The sequence below is a fragment of the Palaemon carinicauda genome, chromosome 2, assembly GCF_036898095.1.
Source record: "Palaemon carinicauda isolate YSFRI2023 chromosome 2, ASM3689809v2, whole genome shotgun sequence".
Taxonomy (NCBI): domain Eukaryota; kingdom Metazoa; phylum Arthropoda; class Malacostraca; order Decapoda; family Palaemonidae; genus Palaemon; species Palaemon carinicauda.
This window is the reverse complement of record NC_090726.1, coordinates 97,295,845-97,304,900: the sequence shown is the minus strand read 5'-3', so window position 1 is coordinate 97,304,900 and position 9,056 is coordinate 97,295,845. Positions and strand designations below refer to the sequence as shown.

General features: G+C 42.0%; 1 long non-coding RNA gene across 1 annotated transcript in view; it reads left to right on the top strand.

Moving 5' to 3' along the window:
* Window positions 1-6,411: 6,411 nt before the first annotated feature.
* Window positions 6,412-9,056, top strand: part of LOC137626023 (uncharacterized) — a 4,708-nt gene continuing 2,063 nt past the window's right edge. Inside the window, exons 1-2 of the long non-coding RNA XR_011040959.1 lie at window positions 6,412-8,248; window positions 8,284-9,056. The exon at window positions 8,284-9,056 is cut by the window's right edge and continues 2,063 nt beyond it. This is a non-coding gene — a long non-coding RNA (uncharacterized lncRNA). The remainder of the gene's footprint in view (window positions 8,249-8,283) is intronic.

Sequence of the window (9,056 nt, the reverse complement as noted above, 5' to 3'; positions counted from 1 at the left end):
GACTTGTCAGACGCCTACTGGCACATTCCAATTAGCCATCGACTCTCCCCCTACCTAGGGTTCAGGCTACAACGAAGACTATACGCCTTCGGAGCCATGCCATTCGGGCTAAACATAGCCCCAAGGATTTTTACGAAGCTTGCGAGTTTAGCTCTCAAACAATTTCGCCTAAAGGGAATTCAGGTAGTAGCCTACCTGGACGACTGGTTGGTGTGGGCAGCATCCGAGACAGAATGCTTGCAAGCTTCCAGTCAAGTGATCCAGTTCCTAGAGTACCTAGGCTTCAAGATCAACAGAAAAAGTCTCGACTTTCTCCATCTCAAAAGTTCCAGAGGCTAAGATCCACTGGGACCTTTTGTCACACCGTTTCTCCACCCCGGCGAAGAAAAGGAAGGAGATAGCGGGTTCTGTCAAGAGACTTCAAGATTCCGAAAGGATATCAAGACACGAGCAGGAGAGAGTACTGCGCTCTCTCCAGTTTGCTTCGGTGACAGACCCAGTGCTAAGAGCACAGCTAAAGGATGCAATCGGAGTTTGGAGAAGTTATGCATCAAACGCGTGAAGAGATCTGAGAAGACCAGCCGCTTCGGCTAAGTACTCTTTTCAGGCCTTGGTCCCAAGCCAGACATCTAAAGAAGTCAGGTTCTTCTTCAGCCACCTCCCCCGTCGGTGACGATTCACTCAGACGCCTCGAAGGAGGGATGGGGAGGTCACTCTCATCGGAAAAAAGTCCAGGGGACTTGGTCCAGGCTATTCAAGACCTTTCTCATAAAACTTTCTAGAAGCTAGGGCAGTGCTCCTTACCTTAAAGAAAGTCTCCCCGCGTCATTCGTTCCACATAAAGTGGTAATAGACAGCGAGGTAGTTGTGAGATACTTGTATCGACAAGGATCGAGGTCACCACCTCTCAACCAGGTGATGTTGGCCGTCTTCCGATTGGCGGAAAAGAAGAAGTGGTACCTGTCGGCAGTTCACCTTCAAGGAGTCCGCAATGTGACAGCGGACGCTCTATCCAGGTTCACACCGATAGAGTCGGAATGGTCCTTAGACGCAGGATCATTCTCCTTCATTCTGAATCAGTCCCAGAACTGCAGATAGACCTCTTTGCGACAAAAGACAACAAGAAGTTGCCCCTGTACGTGCCCCGTACGAGGACCCCTTAGCGGAAGCAGTGGACGCGATGTCCCTCGACTGGAACAGATGGTCCAAGATTTATCTGTTCCCTCCTCACAACCTTCTGTTGAGGGTCCTCAACAAACTGAGATCCTTCAAAGGGTAGCGGCAATAGTGGCCCACAAGTGGCCGAACAGCGTGTGGTTCCTCCTGGCATTGGAACTGTAGCTGAAGTTTGTACCACTACCAGATCCAGTTCTGACCCAGCGAGTCCAGAAGTCAACTGTCTGCGCTTCATTACAGAAAACCCGGACCCTGCAGTTCATGATTTTCTCTCCCTAGCGGTGAGAAAGCGTTTCGGGATTTCGAAAGCCAGTATAGACTTCCTTGAGGAATATAAATGCAAATCTACTAGAAGGCAATATGAGTCATCTTGGAGAAAATGGGTGGCCTTTTGTCAAGGCGAAGATTCCGCAGGAGATCTTGACAGACTTCTGCTTATCTTTTTTCCCCACCTCCATGGTCAAGGGTTGGCAGCGAACACGATTTCAGCGTGTAAGTCTGCTTTGACAAGACCCATTCTATATGCCTTCCAGGTCGACCTAGGTAACGAGATCTTTAATAAAGTCCCAAAAGCCTGTGCTAGGCTCAGACCTTCAGCACCTCCAAAGCCCATTTCATGGTCTTTAGACAAGTTCTTCATTTCGCTTCTCTGTTGAGCAATGAAGAGTGTGCGTTAAAGGATTTGACACAAAAAGTTATTTTCCTATTTTGCACTCGCGTCCGGGGCCAGGGTTAGTGAGATTGTAGCCTCTCGAGAGAGGCAGGTCGTGTTCAGTTCCTGGATGGGGAAGAACTGAACCTGTTTCCGGATCCTACGTTTCTCGCCAAGAATGAGTTACCCACCAACAGTTGGGGTCCCTGGAGAATCTGCCCTCTGAAAGAAGATGCATCTCTATGTCCAGTAGAATGCCTAAAGGTCTATCTTCATAGAACTTCAGACTTCAAGGGTGGTCAACTATTCAGGGGAGAAACATCAGGCTCAAATTTATCTCTGAATCAACTCAGAGCGAAAATCACATATTTTATTCGCAGAGCGGATCCTGACAATACACCCGCAGGTCACGATCCGAGGAAAGTTGCCTCATTCTTAAATTTCTTTAATTGTATGGATTTTGAACATCTCCGTTCATACACTGGCTGGAAGTCTTCCAGAGTGTTCTTTCGCCGCTATGCGAAGCAAGTAGAGGAACTAAAAGAGATCTGTGGTAGCAGTGGGTCGCGGTGTTAACCCTACTGTTTAACTCTGCGAGGAACAGTGGTCTTAATTGGGACGATTAATTCCAGGGTGAGAGTGTAGTTACATACTGTACTACAAACTAAGTGAGGGCACTGTGTTGCCCATCCAGACTGTTCCATTTCCGAAGGTGAACCTAGCATAAGTGCAGACATGTGTGCCGAGCGTTTCTAACGCTAATGTCATTGATTTGTAATACAGGCTTTTATGACTTTGATACCTCGGTATCTTAAAAGTGGCATCTAATGTTTTTTCTTTCAGACAAACAAGCTCTGTTTACTATCATACTTATGCTTAAAGTTTTGGGTTATCCTCTTCTTATATATATATATATATAATTGTGGTTAACCTGTCTATTTATTGCCTGTCAATAATCTGGTTCTTGAGAACCTTGCGTCTCCTTCACCTGTGTCAATTTATTGGTATAATTGAGCATTCATTCTATGTACCTTATCTGGGATAATTCTAATAGAATTGTTCCTTTATGCAAGCTATGTTGCATTGGTTTTCCTCTTATGCGGATATAAAACCTTTGTCCAATACAAGTATTGTGCGGAAAACTGGTCGATATTTCATACTGACGCAGTGGTCCTTTACAAACTATGCTTTACTTAATATAGGGCGAGACCACTATATTAGCTTGCCTGGTATTCATACATAGATATATGTACTCTTCGAGACTTTTCCAGAGTCTAGTAGGACTCTTCCCTGTAGGGGGCAGGAAGCTCTAACATAGTTTATAGTTAGTTGAAAAGATGTATAACGGTAACATCTTAGGTCTCTAGGTCTAGTCGACCGGGAAAAAATTACCTCCGGGGAGTACGGCACGTTCTGAGAATCCACAGATACAGTAATGCTCTGGTACACTTCCATCAGGACGACATGGCTTGAGCCCAAAAAACGGATTTTGAGCGAAGCGAAAAATCTATTTTTGGGTGAGATGGCCATGTCGTCCTGATGGACCCGCCCTTGCCTTTCTAAGAAAGGGCTGTAGGACCCCTCCCTACATACAGTATCTGTAGCACCTCGTGTACGCTACAAGGAATACAGATGGCGCCAGGATTGGCGCCAGGCACGCATACGAATCGGGGGATAGGGAAGCCTTGGGAGCGGCTCCCCCTTTTTCTTTCCCGAATTCGTATCTCGTCAATCACCTCCTACGAGACGAAATCTCTGTCCAGGATGTAGATTGCCATGTGACGTGTCTAGAATACGTCCTCTGATATGTCGCGATATCCCTTTCACGAGGGATACTCGCTCCAGGAGTTAGAATTCTGGTACCTTAAGGTAAATTCTCTGGGAATATCGCCGTAGTTGTAATATACCCTAGGAAGCTACCCTATAGGAACTTCCATCAGGACGACATGGCCATCTCACCCAAAAATAGATTTTTCGCTTCGCTCAAAATCCGTTTTCTATCTGCAGTATATTCTATAATGCAGATATACTGGCTACCTGTATAAAATATACAGTAGTTCAGCCGGCATGTAGCCGGCATAGCTAGGTCTTGCCGGCATACCTGGCATGCTAGCTAGAGAGAGAGAGATAGCATGGAAAAAAGGCTACTCCTTACTGTGAATGTATACAGTAATTAAGGATGTAAAAGTCTAATTTGACTGCCTTTTCCCAGAAAGAAGGTTCTAATAGAAGGGGAGAATGTACCATTCAGGCTTCCATGCAGATACAGTACTATTGTCGACAAGGTACCACCGATACACTGCTGGCCGGCAAGTCCAGCAGTACCAGTACAGTCGGCGTGCTGCCAACTGAGTCAGCACTATCTGTGCCGGCCTGGCCGGCAGTACCCCGGCAACAGAACCTGTAGCAGCAGTCCAAGGGAGGACTGAAGAACCTTGGGAACAGAAGGGACTTCCCTCTCACGGCCAACATGGTCGCCGGCAGCCATCTTGGCTGCCGGCTGGGCCGGCAGTTGCCGGCTAGGCCGGCAAAGGCCGACAGATGATGTGGTTGGCGGCAGTATGCTCTGCCGTCAGCCAAAGACATGGCTCGAGAGGGAGTCTGGCTGGCTCTGGCAACCTACCAGCAAAGGAAGGTTGCAAGATGCCAGCCTAAAGAAAGACAATGGGTAAGCCATCAAAAGAGGACAGTGGGGTAGGGAACAGCGTCCTGTAACGAGTGTGAAAGGAACTGGCAAAAATTGTCAATCCTACCACCTGTAAAAGAAACTCTGTTTCGGTATCGGCAGAATCCCAGGGAACAGGAGAGACTCAGTTCTCCAGCCCAGAGATTGCTAAAGAAAATTACTCTTCAGCCCAGAGTACTGTGTCATAGGACTAGTCTTTTAGTCGCAAGGAGAAGATGGTATCCTACCATAACTTCAAGTGCGGCTAATGAGGGCTAGCCTCCATTGCCGGCCACCTAGCCGGCTGGGGAATGATGGTATCCTACAACCCATTCGCCCTGCCGGCAGGTCGCCGACATAAGACTAAATACTCTGAGATTCTGACTAAATCCCAAAACCCGATGGTATACCACAACCAATGGTTAAGGGAAGAGGCAGGACAAACCCTAAGTTAGCCATGTCTGAATAAAATTCAAGGCACGACTATTAGGGTTGTAGCCTGAGGCTACACTCAGAGTGAAAGAGATTACCCTTAAGTCTCCGAAGAGACGTGTAATGTTTCATAACATTATAGGAGGTATCAGTCTCCACTGAATGAAAACAAAACACGAGGGTAACCGGGGAAAGTCGAACGTATAGTAAAACGTCTCGGTAAGGTTACCTAGGCTATACGAGATCTCGGTTACCTAAATCACCGAAACTCTAACTGTACGATCGACAGAGAAAAGGGAAACAAAAATTATGCACATTATCAAAACTTTACAAGAGTAATTGCCTAAATAGCTGAAAAATTAAAATAATTAAATAAAGCTATTAAAAACTGGAAGTCGTTCTGCTATCTAAATAACACATGCCTAACGAACGACAGCGCCATGGCGCCTCCAGTAACTGGCCTAGCTCTTAAACACAATAAAATACTCTAATTTCATTGTGAAGCAGGAGCAAAAATATACTCATAGTAAAGACCCGATACTCAACTTTCCCGAGGCGGAAGATGATGGAGAAAGCATAATAATAATCCTGTAAAACGATCGAAAAGTTAGATCACCAGGAAATATCACCGAGCGAAATCGCTACAAAAAAAGGAATGTCTGCCGTCGTGGGAATGGCGCTGTTGTATTCCCAATAGTATTACGAGAGCGGGGAGAGCCTTTGGACGGCTCCCTTTTGCCACATCTTCCTCGAAGCCAAAACGCTGTTTGGGGTGCAGATTGCTATGGAGGCATGTCAAGAATGCGTCCGCTGATATTATGCGATATCCTTTGGAGAAATTTTAAGGATATTCGCGCCAGGAGTTAGAATTCTGGATACCTAAAGGTAAAATTCTCTGGGAATATCACTGTAGTACATATTTCCCTTAGGAAGCTACTTTAAGGAACTTCCATCACGACAACATGACTTGAGGCCAATATATATATATATATATATATATATATATATATATATACATATATATATATACATACATATATAGATATATATATATATATACATATATATATATATATATATATATATATATATATATATATATAGCAACAATAAAAAACATATACATTTCTAGTCCACTGTAGGACAAAGGCCTCAAACTTGTCGTTATTCATGTCTGGGGTTTGTCCAGTTTTCATCACCCCGCTGACCAACTGTGAATTGGTGATGGTGGGAGACTTTTGTCAGATAGCTCAAAGTATATCAACTTAGTATCAGCGGCCCTTACTAGTACGGCTTTGCTGATTATGTCGACACACAAACCATTTCACCCCGTTACAGTATTCACACTCAGAAAGATATACATTCATATATATATATATATATATATATATATATATATTTATATGTATATATATATATATATATATATATATATATATATATATATATATATATATATATATATATATATATATATATATGAATTTTTTCGCGTTACGAAGTATAGCGAAAAATAATTGTCCTAACGACATGTAAGCAGATCTTAAGTGTCTTGTTACTTAAGTTCAGTTGTTATGTAGGCAGTGGCCAATGAGAATTTAGTGTTGGGTGAAACGTATTCAATGTTTGAAGAGGTATTTAGTAAGTGGTCACTTTCTAGCGCACGCTAGCCCGAGCAAGTCGAATTTATTAGCCAGGACGCCAGGCAGGGTCAAATACAGCTTCAGATGTGAATAGTGTTTTCACGCTAGCAATCAGAATGCTGAAACCGTTTCAAGAAGTGATGGACAATCTATTATCCGATTTCCAGCAGAATATTCAACAAGTATCCGCACCTCGTTAAAGTATGATGGAAATCCATTTGAATGAGCATCGCGTTATTTTGAGGAAACGGATACGAAAATGTTAGCATTAGATGCGATTGTTTATCAACTTGGAGGACAAGGAACATCTAAAACTGCTGCAGAAACGAGTTAGTACGCAAAGAGCAGCATCGTCGAAAGTGTCAAGCTAGTTAAATATCGAGGGAAAGTGTGGATTCATATCAACTTTGATGGAAGAGGTCTAGAGCTCAATAAAGGCCGAGAGTTGACATTGGAGCCGGGAACGTACCAAGAAAGACGTCGAAAAGATAAGTGAAAATATAGCTGTCTTTATTTTGTATACTTAACAGTTGGTAAAAGGAAATTGGAACATTGTGTTTATTTTATTTTATTGTTTTTAATCGCCTGTTGGTTGTAGTTATTCACAATACATTGAACAGAATTAGATTGGGATAGTCATTGACGTCTAAAAGGTCGATCATAAAATTCCATTTCAAAACCGTTAATGTGGTTGTTGGATTGGGTAACAATAGGTCAGAAAGGGACGAATCAGAGTTTATTAAAAGAGAATGGGTGACACTGGTATCAGAAAAACTAAGAAATAATTCCTTTGACGGTGACCAAGAATGGAAATGGTAAGCAAAGGCTGGTTTTTTATTACAAACTTTTTAAGGATTTAATCAGTCTACAGTCTGCTTATCGCATAGAAATCTATTAAAACGTTGCCAATATCTTTCTCATTGGGGAAAAATGTAAAAGGTTTTTTATAATGGATTATCTTTAGATATTTTTGAAAGCGGTGGTACATCTTTACTAAAGTTCTTAAGTCTGTTAGATATTGGAGATCTAAGGAAGTGAAGATTGAAGTATTATTAGATGATGGCATAGCTGCGGATGGTTGTTTTGAAGGGGCATCGGATGCTAGTTATTTACTTTTAAAAGCTTCAAGATTTGGATTTTTTTTACAAGAAAGTATATTTGGTTTTCAGACTCTTAAATTGTATTTGGAAAGGTTTACAGAGGACGAATACTGAAGGCAAATTTTGTAACTACAGTATTAGGATAAACTATGTCGTTAAAGATCTTGTTTAGATGCCAAACCTTCTGAATTAACAAAAACGTTATTTTAACGAATATCTTTTGGACAGAATTGTCTGTTACATAATTTCCACGAAATTTGTCGTGAGAAGTATTGTTAAAATGTGAACGATAAAGTATTTCTGTATTTTTACATATTGAGCAAAGCTAGTTGAGAACTTAATGAAGAAATATCAGATGCTCTGGTTGAGATCACGTTTTGACGCAGAAATTCATTCTTTTTATTTTGGTCGTTACTTTAACTATATACTTTCATCAGACTTATTTAACCTATTACTTCATTGTGACGTCTAAGTTGTAGGCAGTTTATCACTATATTGTGACGCCGATAATGTAGGCAGTTTATCACTATATTGTGACGCCTATAATGTAGGCAGTTTACACTATATTGTGACGCCTAAGGTGTAGGCAGTTTACACTATATTGTGACGCCTAAGGTGTAGGCAGTTTATCACTATATTGTGACGCCTAAGATGTAAGCAGTTTATCACTATATTGTGACGCCTCAGATGTACTGTAGCAGCTTAGCACTATATTGTGACGCCTCAGATGTAGGCAGTTTAGCACTATTGTGACGCCTCAGATGTAGGCAGTTTAGCACTATTGTGACGCCTCAGATGTAGGCAGTTTAGCGCTATATTGTGACGCCTCAGATGTAGGCAGTTTATCACTCTATTGTGACGCCTAAGATGTAGGCAGTTAATTACTATATTGTGACGCATCAGATGTAGGCTATTTATCACATTGTGAAGCCTCGGATGTAGGCAATCTTATCAATATATTGCAACGCCTCATAGGAAATTTACCGCTATATTGTGAATCCTCAGATTTAATAGTTATATTGTGACGCCTCTGGTGTTGGGAAATTTATATGTTGTGACACCTCAGTAGTAGGTTTGGAGTAATTCTGAAGTTTTTCGCGATGAATACAGCGCATTTTTTTATCATGAAAAGAGTGGTTGGAAACTGGACAGCAAATGAATTTTTTAAAATTAAACATGAAGGAGCAGGAGGCAGTCGACAGAATTATGTTAAGTACTTTGGCTATGTTTGAACGTTGTTTCAGATAAAAGATTTTAGATTTTAATGCAAGTAGGTAGCAAAAAGCCAGATTTGGAAATCCTAGAAAACCAAAGAATTTAATCTTGTACTGAATACACTGTTCAGGTCATCAATGTATGTAAGCCCAGAAAGAGTACAAAAGAGTGGA